This window comes from Portunus trituberculatus, chromosome 17 (genome assembly GCF_017591435.1).
Source record: "Portunus trituberculatus isolate SZX2019 chromosome 17, ASM1759143v1, whole genome shotgun sequence".
NCBI classification, from domain to species: Eukaryota; Metazoa; Arthropoda; class Malacostraca; order Decapoda; family Portunidae; genus Portunus; species Portunus trituberculatus.
The window spans coordinates 14,048,006-14,068,410 of NC_059271.1; the positions used below are offsets into that span (position 1 = coordinate 14,048,006).

The window sequence follows — 20,405 nt, forward strand, 5'->3', positions numbered from 1 at the left end:
TCAGGAATTATTACCATACGGTTGGATCTCATAGACGTCAAACCCAGAAGGCCATCTGAGGGCAACCCGAAGTTTGATGCCACGTAAAAGTCCAAACGCATAGTTGAAGTACCCTTACCCAAGTTTACAGGGAGACGAACAATACCCAGAATATCCAGTGGGTCACTAGTAACTCCCTTTAGATTAAGGTCATTTGGCATAAGACGATATCGCCCACCACAGGACACACGCTTCAGTGCTCTATAAGTCCTTTCGGACAGCACATTAACAGAAGCACCAGTGTCCACGGCAAATGATGCCTGTACTGGCCCGAGTTTTGTTTCTAGGGCCATAATGGTAGACTGACTGCAAGCGGCCACTAAAGATGCGTGAATATCACTGTCATCGGTCGCATGTGCAGCCTGGTTAGTTCTTTGACTTTTAGCTACCTTGGTTTGGTTTTTGCGGAGCGCGAGGCTTCCCCTGACTGAGTTCCTCTAGACTTTTGACTTTGCCTCCACTTGGACTTTATATTTACTAAAGTGAAGCAGTCTTCCGTTGAGTGTCCATGACACTCATGGAACAAGCAATAAGCATTTTTGTTTTTGTTGATCTCACTCTGAGTAGCACTAGCCGTCCGGCGCGATGCAGGGGCATCTTTAGTGTGTGTTGGCTGTTGCTGGGGATTCTGGTGTTCCGCTGCGGCAACAGCTTGTTTCTTATCCTTCTTTCTTTTAAAGCACTTAAGCGTAGAGTGCCCTTCACGCTGGCAGTAGTGGCAGGTAAATTTTGGTTCACCTGCCGCCATCACCGCCGCGTATGAAGTAGAAGGATGTTCCTCCGGTGCTGTTTGAGCACCCTGGGTTGCAGCCACTGTTGCAGCAGCCAAGCGATCCGCCACTATAGAGGCAGCACGATGAGCGTTACCACCCCATTCTGCAACTTTGGTTTTTAGTTTTAGTGCAAATGTATGCAGAGTTTCCGTAGGTTTATAATCTAGAGACAAAGCACACATCCTACAGTTCTCCCTGATAGAGTGCATAAACACCAAGAACTCCAGAAATTTATGGACATCTTTTGCAGACATGGAGTCTCCATTCATCCAACCATTATCCTGTAGGTATTGGGTGAAAGCAGTGGAGATGCGGTTTCCTGCTGTTTGTGCCTGCCATATATTAAGAGAAGCAGAGGTTTCCAGCATAGACTGCACCGCATCACTGACGCCCTTCACCAAACTGTGCTTTAGATTATTCCCAAAGGTTTCCAGGAAGTTAGTTTTAAATTGTTCATAGTCTCCATGTTCTGAAGGATCTGTGAACGCGCTTGCTTGCATCATCAGAGCAGCTTGCAATCCTGGCTGTAAACGCGACCGCAAAAAGGAAATTTTGTTTACTTCCTCCGTCACAAATGCGTGCCTCATTACATCTTCACACTGACTAATATATTCACGAGCTGAATGATCAGGATCTGTTCTAGAGAATGGCCGCACCTCCACTACAACAGGCAAAACCTTGATTACAGCGTTACCTTGTGGTGTAAGCCACCACCACCACCTGGTGCAGGGTTATGAGTCATGCTGAAAGGATTTCCTAAAGACTGAGTTACAACAGTGTTAGGAGAGGAAGGAGCAACTCTACGGTGAGTATTACCACTTCTCAAACGACGAGAGTCCTCATCAGTGTTACTACTTGTAGTATCCTCAAACTGATCCCCAATTTCCTCAGATTTCGGTTTTTCAGTTTCCGCACGTTTTCCAGCACTAAGTGTGTCGAATTCCTCGCACAGCAAAGTTAACTTTTGGTCCTTCTTAGCCAATTATTTATAAGAATTTATTTATTTAATTAGTTAAGTTAATTAATTATTTATTTATTTGTTATTACTATGTATGCATCCATTTCAACTTCCAGGACTTCTAAGGCAAGTTTAAGGTCACTTCAGACGCCTTGAAGAAAATTAAAGAAGAGAAAAACATAAAGATACACACATTAAATATTAGTATTGATAAATGGTAATTGTTGATATACTACAGGCAACTGAAAAAGGGAGAACATATAATGCAACAGAAAATTATATACTACACTACGAAAAAAAAAGGCTTATATCACATTAATTTCTGTGACAGCTCCAATAAATCATCACAAATATTTATGTCAGCAAGTGATGTATTTATTTTAATGTTTACTGTAGTGTCAGCTAACTGTTGTTTTCTCACCTAATACCTATAGTATTGCTTCGGCAGCCGCAGTTGGTTATGTCTTCTGAGTTATCCCTCGCCACTTGGAAGACCTTGAGAGGCTGAGTAGGCTGGGGATGAGAGGTGCCCGGTCCCGTGGACGCCCCGAGGTCAAAAGTTTTCCTCCCAGGCAGCTCGAACGACCCCTCAGTTCATGAGAAGCCAATCACGCTTACCTCGACGTACCACGCCCAGTGTACCGTCACCGTTTGAAGACGTACCACACCCTCCAATAACAGCCGAAGTATTGAGAAGATACAGGCTGAGTTATTTGTTCCTCAGCCGCCAGGTGACAATTGTAACGAGAGGGAAGTGCGTAACTCTCAAGGGTGTGAGTGTGTGAGTTGCAGTAACGCCGTGCATGAGAGTTCAAGTGAAAACAAGCCTTCCACACGGGTGACTTAAGAGCGAAGAGAAGGGGGAAAGTACTTGTTGTGGCAGCTACCAACCACACAGCACGTGTCAGCAGCTGGAGTCAGCGTTTCTTCTCACTGTCCGCTCTCCACTACCCTCTCACTCCTCGGTTTCCCGTATGAATTCGTTCAGAAGGCAAGTTCACAATGTTTCGTTTTGTCTCACAATCACGCGTTTCCGTAATTACTGAGTTTCCTGGGTTATTTTAATGTTCCTCAGTGGGTCATCCCAAAGCTGTAACACCATTTGTTAAGCGTTTTGGTTGTATGAAGCTTAACCTTGTTTGATTAGCAGGCCTCCTGTAGGTTATGTAGGCCTACATAAAGTTATTAAGCTTATTGTTTTGATTTACTGTCCAGCCAAGTGGTTTTACTGGTAGTTCTAGTGTTTCTTATCAACCCAGGTGTACAAGGAAAACTCAGTTTATAAAAGTTAGTATATTATGTACAAATTTACAAGTGCTGTCCACACACCACGTACAAGAACATACGGCAAACGTGTTTTAAACTCGGGAAAGTGTTTGTAATGTCACTGAGTACACAGAGTCACTAAGTTCCCGCAGCACAGTTCACAGGCACACACACTTGACACACACCCGCACTTCCCAGTCGCCGGCGATCTTCCTTTTGCCGCGGCTGCCCGCGCCCACCACCGCCCAGCCTCCAAGGTGCTGACACAGGGCGTCGGTCATGTGACGGGAAATTTTCCATGAGGTGTAGTGTGTCGTGCATTACATTTCTCACTGGTAGTGATACCTATACTAAAAGCATCCTACCCATAGAGACTACATTAATTTGGATTAGTTATCTGAGACAATCATGAATGCAACGAACCCCTAGTTAGTTATATGAAATAGAGAAACACTGCAACTCCTGTTGAAAAGAAAAGACGAGGTCAGCAGTTCTACATGTTGCACCACATTACAAGAGATTGCATCAGATTCCTATATACTTATGTACAATGGGTCCTACCTATCCTATGGCAGTTACAAGAAGGAGACCATGACCAGGCAGTGGTAGGGACTTCTGGTCTCCTTTCTAAGTCTTGGAAGAGTCCATTAGTGAGGTAGTGGTCCCACCAAATCCCCAGCAGCAATTACCGGGCCAAGGGTAGAGACATATCCTTCCTGCCGTTGGATGTCACGGAGATAGTAGTCCACAAAGACTGAGTGGGTCTTCCAACAGGCTGCTTCTAAGATAGATGCCACAGAACTGTTTTTCCAGAGAAGCATGGAAGTGGCGATTCCTCTTATATCGTGTGCCCGTACCTTGAACAAGGGGCCGAGTTCCTCAGGAAAAGACTCATAAGCCATCTTGATTGTATCCCGTAGGAAGAAAGAAATAGCAGCTTTAGACATTCGCCTCGCAGGGTCTCTCAAAGACACAAAGAGACTTCGAGGCCGAGAAGCGGAAGCTGTTGCAGCAAGGTAACGTCGTACAGCTCGCACTGGACATAGGAGACGTTCCTCATCCTCTCTTCCCACCACTGAAGAGAGATTTCGAAGTGGGAACTCTCTAGGAACGGGATTAAGAGGGGTTTCTGTCTTAGCTATGAATTCAGGAAGATATGACAGGATAAGATCCTCTCCTCTTGAGGCTATGACCTGAGAAAGGGCATGAAGCCCTCCAACCCTCTTAGCCGTAGCCAGGGCCACCAAAAAGAGGGTCTTCTTAGTCAGATCCCGTAATGAGGCTTGGTGAAGTGGCTCAAATGGAGGACATGTCAGAGCCTTAAGGACCACGTCTACATTCCATGAAGGAGCCCTACAAGGTGGGCGTTGGACTTGCCTTGAACAAGTCTATGACCTCGCGGAGAACTGGGTCGGTAGAAAGATCAAAGCCTTTAAGGGCAAATACTCCATTGAGCATGGCCTTGTAGCCTTTAATGGCAGTGACTGACATTCTGTAATCCTGTCTAAGACCAAAAAATCTGCAATCTTCTGGCTGGTGGGATTAGAGACCGTGTAACCTTCTCTCTTGCACCACTCTCGAAACCTTTTCCACTTGTATTGGTAATTCATAATAGTGGAAGGTCTTTTAGATTTTGCCAGGAATTCCGTAACTCGGGAGGAATAGCCTCCGTGACGAAGGATTCACTTGACAGTTTCCACGCGGTTAGCTGTAGCATGGGGAGAGCTTGATGGAATTTGCGAACATGAGGCTGACGAAGTAGATCTCTGCGCTGCGGTAGGCGCCTGGGAGTGTCTACTGAGGTCTGTATGAGGTCTGGGAACTATTCCCTCTGTGGCCAAAACGGAGCAATCAGAATAACGTTTGTTTGACGTGCCATTCTCAGCTTGTTGAGCACCTTCCTGATCAACGGGAAAGGTGGGAAGGCATAAAGATCTTGATGATCCCAATTGTACAGAAAGGCGTCTGTGGCTACTGCCATTGGATCCCGAAATGGGGATATGAAGTTAGGTAGCCTGAAGTTGAGCCTCTCTGGTTTTGATAACTCTTAGCAACTTTGTATCATCAGCAAATAAATTTATATAACAGTTTATCCCAATGTGAATGTCATTTACATAAACTTGAAACATAATGGGGGCTAACACTGACCCTTGTGGCACTCCGCTAGTTATTTTACCCCAAGATGAATATGTATCTCAAATCACAGTTCTTATTTCCCTATCCTTCAAATAATCTTTTGTCCATTCGAGCATGGTTCCACGCAGTCCTCCTATGTACTCTACTTTCCAAAAAAGTCTTCAGTGCAAGACTTTATGAAATGCCTTTTTAATGTCCAAGTATACTGTGTCTACCCATCCATCTCTGTTTTCAAGTCCTGCAAGAACTCTTGAGTAGAAGCTTAATAAGTTTGATACACATGACTGCCCTGTCTTGAATCCAAACTGTCTGTTCGATATGACTTGCTCCTCTTCTAGAAATTTAACGCATTTTTCTTTGATAATTATTTCACGTAACTTCCCTACGACACTTGTAAGTGACACTGATCTGTAGTTTAGTGGTTCAGTTGCCTTTCCTCCTTTAAATATTAGTATTATGTTGGCTCTCTTTCACTTTAGTGGAACTTTCCCTTCATTTATTAAACTTTTAATTATTACCCAAACTGGATCCAGTAATTCTTCTTTACATTCTTTTAACACCCAACCTGATACACCATCTGGCCCCATTGTTTTTTCTGACTTCCAATATCCTCTTTGTGCACTGCAATCTACTGTAATGCTTGGCAATCCAGTGTCCTATTAGGTTCTGTGAAATCCTCTTTACATTCTTTTAACACCCAACCTGATACACCATCTGTCCGCATTGTTTTTCTGACTTCCAACTTATCCAGTAATCTTCCAATATCCTCTTTGTGCACTGCAATCTACTGTAATGCTTGGCAATCCAATGTCCTATTACGTTCTGTGAAATCATCATCTGCAGTGAATATGGTTTTGAAGCTCTCATTCATTATTTCACACATTTCCTTCTCTGTTTGGTATGTCTTCCCTTCTTTAATTATTTTTTCAATTGTTTCCTTATTCTTTGTTTTGCAGTTTTTTTTTTTTTATACCATGTGGGCTTTTCTACAAGTTTATAAACTCGTAGAAAAGTTTGGGTTCACCCTTGCTATTATCCACTACATCTTTCTCAATCTTTCATTCTTCCTCTCTCTTTACTCTAATACAGTGGTACTTCAACATACGAATTTAATTTGTTCTGTGAGAATCGTTGTTTATAAAAAAAATCGTACATCAAATAAATTTTTCCCATAGAAATTAATGGAAATAGAATTAATTCGTTCTAGTGATACGAATTTACCCCCCAAAAAATTTACATGCTTTAAATACCAACCAAATATAGATTTAATATAAGATAAATACAATGTTTATTGTATGCATTATATAAATGTAGTATACTTATTGCCCAAAATAACAACTTAACCCGCAAAACTCGAGACACGTCGATAGACGTTTATCACGCAAGACTCAGGCCACGTCGATAGACATTTAGTCGTTTTTGGACTATATTTTGGCTATTTTCTTCCCGTCTTCTTTGCTTGTGAGCTGGCAACATTCATCAGGAGTAAACATATGCTATACGTCACTGTGTCACCAACTCCCACGATGGATGGTGGTAACGACAGTGATTTCACTTCAAACAAGCCATTTAACTGACGTCACAAAGGTATTCAACGAGATGCATGCGTGGCCAGTCACCCATCAGTTTGCTGTCGGCTCCCGCCTAGTCCACACCTTCACCCTGCTCTACACAGTCTGCTGCCGGCTCCTCCGAGGAGTTGCTCTGGTGAGCTTACCTCCTTTACAGTCTATCCTGAGGGATAGTTGTTCTTCTATAGCGATCTGAGGATCGTATATGACACATACTTGTACGTCATTTGTGTGTTTGTTACTGGCTGCTCATGGTAATTAATTTTGGCAGACTACCGCTTTGTCCTGTCATGGCGGACCACTGAGGCCAGTGTCAGGAAACGCCAAGGCGTTCTTCTTCCTCCTCCGTAGACAAAAAAACGCCAGAAACGTGAGAATGACGTGCCTCGTGGAGAAGTCAAGAAAAGGAAGGAGGACGCTGGCTCCACACCACAACAACATGATGATGATGTCCCACCCACAGCTGCCGCAGGTCCCAGTGGCCATAATGTAAACAGTGGCACCGGGGACACAAATTATGATCGTTTGAGCTGCCTGTTGGGCAGTTTAATAGAAAAACTTGACAAGAAGGCAAATGCTACTACTTCTCGGAGTAGTTATACTGGGCTTCATGACCTCTCCCCTTCAGGGGGCGAGGATGGCAAGATTTCCGAGTGCTTGCCAGACCCTCTAGACGACCTTGACAGCTTGTGTTCCCCGCTGCTTAGTGGTGCAGATCCTGAGGAAGAGGTGTTTACTCAGGCCTTGTAGGAATTTTTTGGAATTTTCCACTGTGAGGAAAAGAAAGGAAAGCCTTTGGCAGAACGTCTGGTGTCTATTCTTAATGATAGCCTCAGGCGCCATCCTTCTACAAAAGGTGTCAAAACAGCCTGTAGCAAGATTCAGATCCTAAGTAATGTGCCAAATATGACAGTTCCTGCAACTAATTCGGCCATTACCAAGGCCATGAGTGTCGGTGGCAAACTTTTGGACACAAGGATCTGCCATACCAACGGTGTGCTCATTAAAGCTTTAGTTCCTATCGCGCAATGTATCAGCGATATTGGTGAAATATAGAAAAACCAATCTCCTCATACTTTTGTCGTCAGCAGTGAACTACTTAAACCAAGTCAGGAAGGAAGTTGCCCGCATCCACATTAATGACTCTGCCCTGGCGGAGTTATGCAAGTGGGAATGCGAGGTAGGGCAGGAAAAATTGTTTCCCTTTGATATGATCAAACTGTGTGAGGAGGTACATAAAACCCGGAAGTTGGGCAGACCATCCTTTCGACCCTACAAGTACAACAGGGTCAGGAGGCAAGTTCCCCACAGGCAAGACTCAAGGAAGTCCACCTACCCTCAGCCCAGACAAAGACATTCACAGAAGTCTTTTTTAGGCCACAGAGCACCTCAAGGTGGAGGGGCATTTAGGCCTACAAAACTCCCCAGTAATTCCTCCTAAGGTAGGTTTACAAATATCTCCACATAATACCCCAGAAAATTTTTTGGGTGGTAAGATCAATATGTATAGTCCTGTATGGCATTCCCTGTCTTCAGATAACTGGATTCATGAAGTGGTGAGCGGTAAGTTCCTAAAATTTGACAATTTACCTTTTCAGGAGTCTTTACCTATGCCTCTGAATTTATCTTTTACTGATCAAAAGGCACTGGAGGGTGCTATGCTACACTTCATCAAACATAAGATAGTGGAGAGTTGTGAGCCCACGAGTAAACAGTGTTTTTACTCCAATATTTTCCCTACTCCAAAGAAAGATGGCATATGTAGAGTAATTCTGAACTTGAAAGAATTAAATCTTCATGTCAGATAAGAACATGTTAAGTTGAACTCTATTACAGATGTTATAAATTTAATACAACCAATGTGCTTCTTCGTGACTATTGACTTTAACAATGCCTAGCTTTCTGTGTTTGTTAAACCTGAGGAAATGAAATGGCTCTGCTTTATGTGGGAGGATTTTCAGTTCACATGCCTGCCTCAAGGGTTCACTTCTGCTGGTCCACGTATTTTCACAAAATTACTCAAACCAGTCTTAGCCCACCTTAGGAAACTTGGAATAACTATTTGTTGTTATCTGGATGACTGCATCTTTATTGGTGCTTCGGAGGAAAAATTGATGGAGAATGTGAGATATGCTGTATTTCTTTTTGACTCCTTGGGACTCACAGTTAATGTTAAAAAGTCCGTTTTGGCTCCCACTCACAAAGTAGAATTTCTCGGGATAATTCTTAACTCTGTCAGCATGACTGCAACACTACCTCAGCGTAAAAAAGACCATATCAAGGATCAAGGTATCTCTTTACTTAAAGGTGAAGTTTCCTTATTTTCCCTAGCTTCTTTCATCGGCCTCGTCGTAGCTGCAGCTCCAGCTGTTAGTTTATCTCCCCTCAGGTATGAGTACCTAGAAATTGTCAGAAATCAAGGACTTAATCGGAATTTTGGCGACTACAATGCCAAAATTTTTTTGGATGACCATTCTAGGGAGCTAATAACTTGGTGGATTAATAGCGCTGATTCTCTTTCCAAGTCATTGCTTTCCTGTCCACCTCAACTCAAGATATATACAGATGCCTGTCTCACTGGTTGGGAGGCATCAGTTGGTGAATTAACGACAGGGCGTCAGTGGGCACACGAGGAACTTGACCATATAAATTGTTTGGAGCTGAAGGCTATCTTATTAGGACTGAAGTCCCTCTGCAAGGACTATAGCCAGACCCATATCAGACTTAGATCTGATAATACTGATAATACTACTGCAGTTGCTTGCATTGACAAGGGTGGTAGCACAAAGCACTCTCTAAATGCTTTGATTGAGGAAATCTTTACTTGGGCTGAGTCAAGACAAATCTCTTTGTCAGCATAACATATTAAAGGCCTTGAGAATGTGGAGGCTGATAGAGCATCAAAAGCAAAGAATCTAGATGGAGAATGAATGCTGAAACCTGAAAATTTTCAGTTACTCTGTCATGTGTTTTTTATTCCAGACATTGATCTTTTTGCCTCACGCATCAATGCTTAATTACCTAAGTATGTTTCTTGGAAACCTGATCCTACTGCCTTCAGTACTAATGCTTTTTTTTTTCTGCTTATACCATGTGGGCTTTTCACGGGAGTTTATGGGCTACAGGGGATACTTTTTGGGATACGTCCTATCTCAAAGCCCACCCACTAGGAAACCGTTGCCCCGAGTCAGGAAGCCTAACCTACACTTGGACTGTGGACAGGATTCGAACCCGTGCACTTAGAGACCCCTCGGACCACAAAGCACGCATGGTTCCACTGTACAATGGCACTTCATTGGGCTGATCTGAATCCTTATGCCTTTCCACCTTTCAAGATCATAGGTCGGATGCTCTAGAAATTACTGGAGGACAAGGCCACGCTACTAACAGTCCTACCGCTTTGGCCAACCCAGGGATGGTTTCCGTTGGTGCTTCACTTACTGGCAGACACTCCATTCATTCTTCCATGCAATTCACTATACTTCCACAGGACCAGCACCATATACATCCATGGGCACAGAAGTTGACGGCCATGCTGTTATCGGGCAATCCCTTGAAGACCAGGCCTTTTCGCCAGAGGTTGCCAGATTCCTCCTTAAATCTTGGAGACAGGGTACAGTGGCATAGTATGGGTCACATTTCCAGAGATGGATGTCAGTTTGTCTCAGCAGAGAAGTTGATCCCTTTCGCCCATCTGTCAGGTTCATGTTAAGACTTTCTACTACAAGAATTCAATAAAGGGAAGGGCCATAGCTACAGCACTATTAACTCCATCCGCTCAGCTATTTCCGCCATAGTTACGATTGATGGCAAGCCTGCTGGCCAACACTCTTTAGTTAGCATATTTATGAGGGCGGTTTTTCAGGAGAGGCCCTCCCTTCCTCGTTACCGCAGTATCTGGGATCCAGATTTGGTTTTGTCTTACTTACAGGGCCTGGGACCTAACTCTTCATTGTCTATCATCCAATTGTCCCGGAAACTAACAGTGCTGATGCTTCTATTAACTGGTCAACGTGGCCAGGTCTTACATTTTCTAGATACTCGAAATATGACAATTACAGAAGTTACGGTTTCCTTCAGGATAGGTGACCTCCTTAAGACCTCTTGGCCAAGTGATCATCTTTCTGAGATCGTATTTGAGACCTATGCCCCTCATGAACGTTTGTGTGTTTATGCTGCAATCGTTAGTTACCTAAATAGGACTTAAATTTTTCAGGGCTCAATTACCAGTGTTTTCTTAACTACCATGCCACCTATCAGATGGGCTTCTTGGGACACTTTGAGATGCTGGGCAAAGGATGTACTCTTAGCTCCTGGCATTGACCTTTCCATTTTTTCGCCCCATTCTACCAGGTCTGCGTCATCCAGCAAAGCAGCCCTGACACTCCCACTCTCTACCATCATATCTACTATAGGATGGTCTAGTACGTCAACCTTCGCAAAGTTCTACTGTAGGCCCCTTAAGAAGCAGGGCCTTTTTGCACGGGGTATCTTACCCTGATGAATTATGCTCCTACTGTTTGAATTCATTGTACACCTTCTGGGATTTATCTAAGAATCTAAGTAATTATTACTACTGAGATGTGACACATTGTGGGCATTTTGTTTATCTGTTATGGAACATACTTTGGTCGGAATGCGGTCTTTTCTTCCCCTGTTCATACATAACTGTGAGAGCACTGTCGAGTGTTCCTGCGGGTTGAGGACCTTGTCTACAGCTCTCGTTGAATATCTTTGTGACGTAAGTTAAGGGGGAAATTCGTTAATTTGGTCAAAAAAATTGAAAAATTGGAAACTTGGTACTTGGGTTCGTCTCTGGAGAGGGAAGCTATGGCCGAAGTTGCCAGGCGCATAACGCACTGCTTACCTGGTAATGGCGGGTTTAAAGGGCCGGCCCTTTAAATATAGCGCACACGCCCTTTTTCTTCTAGTCTTTGTTTTGCTTGTATTTATTTCCTTTTTTGAGCTGTTTTTTTTTTTTTTTTTGCGTGATGTACTTGTACGACAGTTTAGGATCAGGCAGTGAGCCTGAGTGAGGGTGAGGATACTGAGGAAGATGCTAAATCCTCAGTACTAATTGATACAGCCTTAGGAAGTGTGCGTGCCTGCAGCCTACCTGTTGATCGTACTTTACACGTGTTGAGTCCCCAAATTGTGACAATGCCACGTGTAAGTGGTAAAAGAAAGACTCAGGTTGAAACAGCCCGCCAGAAAGCCTTGAAAAGGTGGAAAAGAGAAGAAAGTGAGGAGCCTGAGACACGTGGTGGTAGTACTGGCGAGGCTTCCACCTCCGCCACCACCACCCCTGCCACTCCCGACCCTCACGTGTCTGCTGCAAGCTACAGGCATAGTCTCCTGCCACCAGAGGAGAGTGAAGTTCACCAAACTAGTGAGGATAGTGCCTTGTTAGTGATATCATTACAAAGACTGCAAACAATTTTCAATTTGGTGAAATGTGAATGTGGCAACGGAATCACCGCAAAAGTGACAAGTTATTTGTTTGATTGCACTATAAATCTTCGGTGTGACAAATGTGACAGTGTTGTTCACCATTCAGAACCTATCAGTGATATGTTATATATTCTAATATGATAATAACGGGACCAGGAGCCTGTAAGGCTGACAGGCAAGTGAGAGCTCACCATTCAGAGAGGCTATATAGATGACATTCCCATGATGTAACATGGCCTGAAACTATCTAAACAGCCACTACCAGCCTCCAAACAGTTGTCAAGGGATTATGTAAGTACATATCTGAGTTTGGTACATATTGGAGTGAGTTATGTGGGGTTTTGAAGATGTTCACAGAAAAATGCGTTTTCTCGACTTTCAGTTTTTCAGCATATATTGTTGAATAACTTTTTCAGTAATTGGTCAATTTCAAAACTTTTGCAGCAAAATGATCAACAACCTCATCTTAACAAATGCCAGCATGATAATGCATGAACTCACTCAAATAAATTTACAACAGGCTTATAAACTCAAATTTTTATGAAAAAAGGTAACAATTTGGCGTGTAATGAAATTTTTATAACATAGGTTATGTGTATGCCGATGCTGACATTTATTTGTTGTTATGTATATTATATGTGGTTAAGAGGAAATTGCCACACTGTTATTAGTTTTGATTTTATAATGGTATTTTGAATTATTTTCTTATCGCCGAAAAAATATTTATTGAAAAAAAACTATGCCACATTTCTGTACCAAATTAACACTGAAGATGTACACCATAAACGTACACCTTGTGTATAAATATTATTGAATTCAGTGAAAAAATAGGAATGTGAGAGCCAAAAAACCGATATTGATATCGAGTCATCGAATTTCCACCTTAAATGGCTAGTTTGAAGTGAAATTGTAAGATTATGCGAGTACTTACCAGTATGATGGTTGATCGTAATTTCACGAATGCCATTTAACTGCGTCACTGCCGTATTAAACGCCCGCACATTCCCTTCCTTTTGTTTTTCTTTGTTTGTGTTTTTTTATGGTGTCTTTTCTGTCCTCAACCCTTACTCTAAAGGACTGACAGGTGACTGGCCACTCATGCATCTCGTTTAATACCGCAGTGACGCAGTTAAATGGCATTCGCGATATTACGATCAACCATCGTACTGGTAAGTACTCACTTAATCTTACAATTTCACGGTGTCCGATTCCACCACCTCTCCCGCACACCTTACTTCTACACTTCAGGTCTCTCACTATGTTGCAGGGAGACAACATTTGAATGAGAGTGGTATCAGAACAGGCTACAGGAGAGAGAGAGAGAGAGAGAGAGAGAGAGATACAAGGGGCCCATTTTCTATCGCTCTAGCCAAGGTTGCTAAACCCGATTGGACGCAAGGCCACGAACACTATTGATACCACCTCATTCAACCTGTGATATTTTGGTAACCATGGCATCTAGAGACTTCTGATTTTTTGCATTGCAAAGAGGAAGAGTTGATTGTGGGCAGAACACCATTTGTACTCACTCATTTATTGAATCAGTATGTGAATACAGGCTATTTTGTGTGTTTCTCGCCAAACCTGTCAAGTTAGCGCGAGCAAAAACTCCCAACTTGCATTCGTACTTCATACTTACTGACACTGTGATGGAACTTCGTATATGTAGTACGGAGGAGGAATTGGCGAATTACCCATTCCTTTCTATTGGCACGCCATATGACCTGGAGTTTTCTTTTAACACCTTATGTGCTTTAAAGGCCCACGGGTTCTCAGAATGATACACCAACAATGGTTTGACTTAGACGCGAGTACCTAAGTGATCGCTGCGCCACCTACGGATGGCTATTCGTATCTTAAAAATATCTTCGTATTTCGAGGCGTAAATTATATGAAATCTTTCATCGTATATCAAGAAAATCGTATGTTGGAGCATTCGTATCTCGAAGTATTACTGTATATTCATTTCTAGTATCTTTGTACTGCCAACTATTATAGTAATTTCCCTGCTTTAAGAGTTTCTTCCACACTTTATCCTTTGCCTTTATTTTGCTTGTATGCATCTAACATTGTACCAAGCATGTATTTTCCTAAACTCTATATATAAACAGGAACAAACTTTTTTACTCCTTCATTGTATTTTTGTAAGAATATGTCATATTTCTTTTGTACAGTCTTCCTGCACATAATATTACTCCACTCAATATCAGCAAAACAACTCCTTACTTAATTTTTCAAAATCCGCTCTTGCATAATTTAATCTCTCTCCTTTATAGTCCTCTCTGTAATTTATTATTTCATTTTCCTCCTGCATTTGCATCTCTGATGTCACATGATCACTTTTCCCCATTGGACTAAGTTATTGTATGATTGGAGGGGACTCTAGTTTCTTTGTGAAAACTAGGTCAAGCAACCATGGTTCTTCTTACCCCCTGTACCTTGTTGACCCCTCCACCCACTGATCCATTGTATTAACCATAATCAACTGTAACACTTTCAAGTGACACTGCACTGCCCAGCATTACCCATTACTTACATCTCTCTCCAGTTTGTGTTTTTACAGTTAAAGTCTCCAACTAAGAGTATTCTTCTATCTCTTCTTACCATGTTATCTAGGCACTTATCAACTTTCTTTGCATATCTTTATGCTCTTCTGACCACCATGTATTAGTCTTTGGTGGAACATATGTAACTATAATTTTCCTTCTTCAAATCTTCTGTTCTGATTGTTACTCCCATTACTTCACCTTTGTCCTCACTATATTGCACATCCTCCACACATATGTTATCACGAACCATTATTAGCACATCCTCCCCCTTTACCCTTCCTGTCCCTCCTTCAGGCATTATATCTCTCCTCTTTAAAGTTGACATGGATCTCTTTTTTTAGTTTAGTTTCAACAATGCACATTACATCCAGCTTTTTTCTCTTTCAAATAATCCCAAACTTCCAATATGCTTGCCCATCTATGTTAGTATGTCACTCTTAATTTATTGCCTCCTCCATGACCTCCTCTTTTTTCCTTAGGTACCACTTCTTTAGTCTCATATCCAGAACCCTCCAGTAAAAATTATTCTTCTCTATCTCTGTCCTTTTCTCGTTTTTTTTTTTCCTTAGCGTCACTTCTTAGCACTTTCTCCTTTTCCCTCTTCTGACCCCATGTATTAGTCTTTGGTGGAACATATGTAACTATAATTTTTCTTTCTTCAAATCTTCTGTTCTGATTGTTACTCCCATTACTTCACCTTTGTCCTTACCATATTGCACATCCTCCACACATATATTATCACGAACCATTATTAGCACACATCCTCCCCCTTTATCCTTCCTGTCCCTCCTTCAGGCATTATATCCCTCTTCTTTAAAGTTGACATGGATCTCTTTTTTCAGTTTTGTTTCAACGATGCACATTACATCAAGCTTTTTTCTCCTTCAAATCATCCTGAACTTCCAATATGCTTGATAACAACCCATCTATGTTAGTATATCACTCTTAATTTATTGCCTCCTCCATGACCTCCTCTTTTTTCCTTAGGTACCACTTCTTTAGTCTCATATCCAGAACCCTCCAGTAAAAATTATTCTTCTCTATCTCTGTCCTTTTCTCATTTTTTTTCCTTAGCTTCACTTCTTAGCACTTTCTCCTTTTCCCTCTTCTGACCCCCATGTATTAGTCTTTGGTGGAACATATGTAACTATAATTTTTCTCTCTTCAAATCTTCTGTTCTGATTGTTACTCCCATTACTTCAACTTTGTCCTCACCATATTGCACATCCTCCACACATATAATATCATGAACCATTATTAGCACACATCCTCCCCCTTTATCCTTCCTGTCCCTCCTTCAGGCATTATATCCCTCCTCTTTAAAGTTGACATGGATCTCTCTTTTTAGTTTTGTTTCAACGATACACATTACATCCAGCTTTTTTCTCCTTCAAATAATCCCAAACTTCCAATATGCTTGATAACAACACATCTATGTTAGTATGTCACTCTTAATTTATTGCCTCCTCCATGACCTCCTCATTTTTCCTTAGTTTAGTCTCATATCCAGAACCCTCCAGTAAAAATTCTTCTTCTTTATCTCTGTCCTTTTCTAATTTTTTTCCTTAGCTTCACTTCTTAGCATTTTCTCCTTTTCCCTTTCCTCTAAGTTCATATCTTTTTTTATCTATATTTTCTTATAATCGACATCATCGGCCAGCTTCTATTTTCTAGCCATAATTTCCTCTACAGCCACTTGGGATCTCATTTTCACCTTCATTGGTCTCTACCCCCTTCCCAGCCTAATCACTTCCTCCACCTGGTCAAACTCTTGTGTGCTATCTTGTACTCATTTTGGCCATTTCCCTTTCTTCGCATTCTTTTGTGAATTTATTTGGATTTTTCTTTTCCCTCATCCTGTGAATCACAAAACTTTTTTTATTGTCCACTGCATCCCGCACCAAATCTTCCTTTTCTTTGATAACTTCTACTACAGCGATTTTTGTGTTCTCCTGAATTTGTCTCCTTACCACATCTGAAATTTGACTTTTTCCTCTTCTTGCTTCTGTTTCTATTCATTTCTTAGTTCTTTCAATTTGTTATCACCTAGACCACCTTCTGCCCAGTCTGTAATCCCGTCCTGCACTTTATCTTGTAAGCTCTTTAAAGAGCTTTCATAATTTGGCATGTGGTTTTTAGAACGTCACTTTGCTTCATTATTTCCAGAATCTCCTCTTTCAATTCCTGGTTTATTGCACTGACCTCACATTCAGCTACTCTCAATTTCAGGGTTGTGTTCTCTGTTAGCAGTCAGTCTTGTTTGTCCATGAGACTGGACATCACCTCCTTCATATATCTTAATTATCTTTCTACTTAATAAGCTTTCTCATATTACCTTGTTCATCCCAGAAACCTAAGAAATCCTTTTCCATAGTATCATCAGTCAGTTTCCTTAAACCAATAGGGGTTTCTATAAAGCATTGGTTTTCACTCGGCACACGTTTTGATTCCACCATGCACCTAGCAGTGCTACTTGTTTCCATCTCTCTCTCATTATTAATTCCTTAGCTATTTGTGATGTAATACTTATTTAATTTGGAGATAGGAGAACCTATAGGTTTTCCTATCTCCAAATCCTATCGCCAACAGAAAGGCACTCCGTGTGTGTGTGTGTGTGTGTGTGTGTGTGTGTGTGTGTGTGTGTGTGTGTGTGTGTGTGTGTGTGTGTGTGTGTGTGTGTGTGTGTGTGTATTTACCTATTTGTGTATTACAGGGCCTGAGCTAAGCTCTCTGTGTCCTGTCTCCTTGTTCACTCCTGTCATATCTCTCTTTCATCTGATTGACACACACCGCGTCAACGACATCACTGCTCAGTTTATTCCACTTATCAATACTACGATGCGGGAAACTGTATTTTCTCACATCATTTAGACAGATGTCTTTTATTAATTTTTTTCCATGTCCCCGGAGATGATTACTTGTGGTCACCTTTATCAACTCTCTGTCCAATATGTCAATCTTGTTCACCAATTTATACATAGTTATCATGTCTCCTCTTGTTCTTCTCTCTTCTAATGTGGTCAGCCCCATTTTCCTCAGTCTTTCCTCATAGTCTAACTCCCTGAGTCCTGGTACCATCCTTGTTGCCAGCCTCTGTACCCTTTCCACCTTCACATTTTTCTTCATATGCAGTGACCAGACACAAGCTGCATATTCTAACTGGGGTCTTATTAAGGTACATAATATCTTCTTCATCATTCCTTCATCTAGGTAGTGGAATGCAAGGCCAATATTTTGAAGCATGTTATATGTTTTCCAAAATATCTTGTTAATGTGTTTCTCCGGTGACAAAGTGTTTTGCAGTTACTCCTAAGTCTTTCTCCTCATTGGTCTCTTTAATTTTCTCATCACCCAGCCTGTAATCCCTGTTTGGTCTGTATCTACTTCTTCCCATTTTCATAACATGGCTCTTGTTTATATTAAATTCCATCTGCCACTCTTTACTCCACTCATATATTTTATCAAGATCTTCCTGTAACTTGTTACAATCTTCCACATTCTTTACTCTCCTCATAATTTTAGTATCGTCCAAAACATGTTCATGTAACTGTCAATTCCTACTGGCATATCATTAACATAAATCAAAAACATGATGGGACCAAGCACTGACCCTTGTGGAACTCCACTGGTTACCTTCTTCCACTCGGACTTCCTTCCTCTCACTACTGTTCTCATTTCTCTTCCCACTAAGTAATTTTCCATCCATTTTGCTAGTTTATCATTTACTCCTCCAATCTTCTTTAGTTTCCACATCAGTCTATTGTGTGGTACTTTATCAAAGGCCTTTCTCAAGTCCAGGTAGATAGCATCCACCCATACCTCTCTATGTTGTAGTATGTCAGTCACTCTTGAATAAAAACATAATAAATTGGATACACACGATCTTCCTTTCCTGAAACCAAACTGCCTTTCACTCAAAATGTTTTCACTTTCTAGATACTCACTCCACTTAGCTTTAATTACTTCTTCACATACCTTGCACAATATACTAGTCAACGATACTGGTCTATAATTTAACGGTTCCATTCTACTACCATTCTTATATATAGGCACAATGTCAGCTCTTTTCCACTCTTTTGGGACTATTCCTGTTCGTATGGAGGTTTCCACAATATCAAATACGGGGTTCAACAATTGATCCTTACATTCTTTTAGCAACCTCCCAGATATGCCATCAGGCCCCATTGATTTATTAATATCCAAATTGCTTATAATTTTCCTTACATCTTCCTTAGTAACCATGATGTCCTGCATTTGCTTTATTTCCGTAGGCCTTTCTCCCATAAAATGCTCCTCCTTTGTAAACACTTTGCAAAAGTTGTCGTTCAAAATTTCAGCTATATCTCTAGCATCCTCATATACTTCTTCCCAATTTTTTACCTTTTCTATTGCCTCCCTTATATTTAGTTTTCCATTTATGAATTTGTAAAACATTTTGGGTCACTATCACAGTTTTCCACCACCCTCTGTTCATATTCCTTTGTGCTGTTCTCCTTACTTCAACATATCTATTCCTTGCTGTTTTGTAAACTTCTCTTGATAATACATCACTGTTTTTCTTAAGTTTCTTCCATGCCTTTTCTTTGTTCTTTTTTGCTTCTTCACAATTTCTACTAAACCACTGTTTATTATTTAAAGTCCTCTTTCTGTGATATGGCACAAACTTCTTCACAGCATAGTTATATAAATCCATAAATCTATCGTATTTCAATTGCATATCCCTTTCCTGGTATACCATGGACCAGTCAATTTCATTAAAGAACTCCCTTATATGGTTATAATTTGCCATAATATAATTTAATTTTTCCTCCATGCATTCCACAATCTTATTCGTGCTTAATTCCGTATCCAGCTCAAAGCATAGGACATCATGGTCGCTTTTCCCCAAGGGACATTCACGTTCAATTTCCTCTTTTAGAGAGATGCCCCTGGTAAATACCAAATCCAACCTTGCTGCAACATCTTCTCCCCTGCACCTTGTTGGTGATCTCACCCACTGTGTCATCAAGTTATTTGTTGCTACATTTAACAATTCCTCTGCCCACTCACCACCGTTCACCACTTTGTAGTCCTCCCACACCATTTCTTTACAATTAAAGTCCCCGACTATCATCACTCTATCCTTTCTGATGAGTTCTTGCTTCATTCTGTCTAGAGTATTTCTCATCACCATTTGATACTGTTCATATTCCCAAGCACTGGTTCTGGGTGGTATGTATACTGTTATAACATTAATGTCCCTCTTACCATCTGTTATAAGCATACTTATCACTTCCTCATTTCTCTTACTATAGTTCACCTCCTTCACTATCAGATCTTCCTTAGTAAGAACCATTATACCATCACCTCCTTTATTTTTTCTATAATTTCTCCATACTTTGTAGTGTTTTACAACAAACCAATCTAGCTTTGTTTCCACCACACACATTATGTCCAGTTCATTATTTCTTAGGTAATCCATGCATTCTAGCCTCTTAGACAGAAATCCATCTATATTCATGTAAGTCACTTGAATTCCATTCCTAGTCTCTTTCTTCCATGTAATATCTATTCCGTCTGTTTTATCCACCACTTCTTTAGCCTCCCATTTCTCATCCTCCAAAAAAACTTGGTCTTTTCCTCCTCTGTTCTTTCGTCATTCCTTTCTCTCACTTCAGTTACA

At 41.2% G+C, this 20,405-nt stretch overlaps 1 protein-coding gene across 6 annotated transcripts in view; it reads right to left on the reverse strand.

Moving 5' to 3' along the window:
- The window catches only part of LOC123504740, a 196,702-nt gene that overhangs the window by 135,479 nt on the left and 40,818 nt on the right, over window positions 1-20,405 (reverse strand). The gene's annotated exons all lie outside the window — the stretch shown is intronic.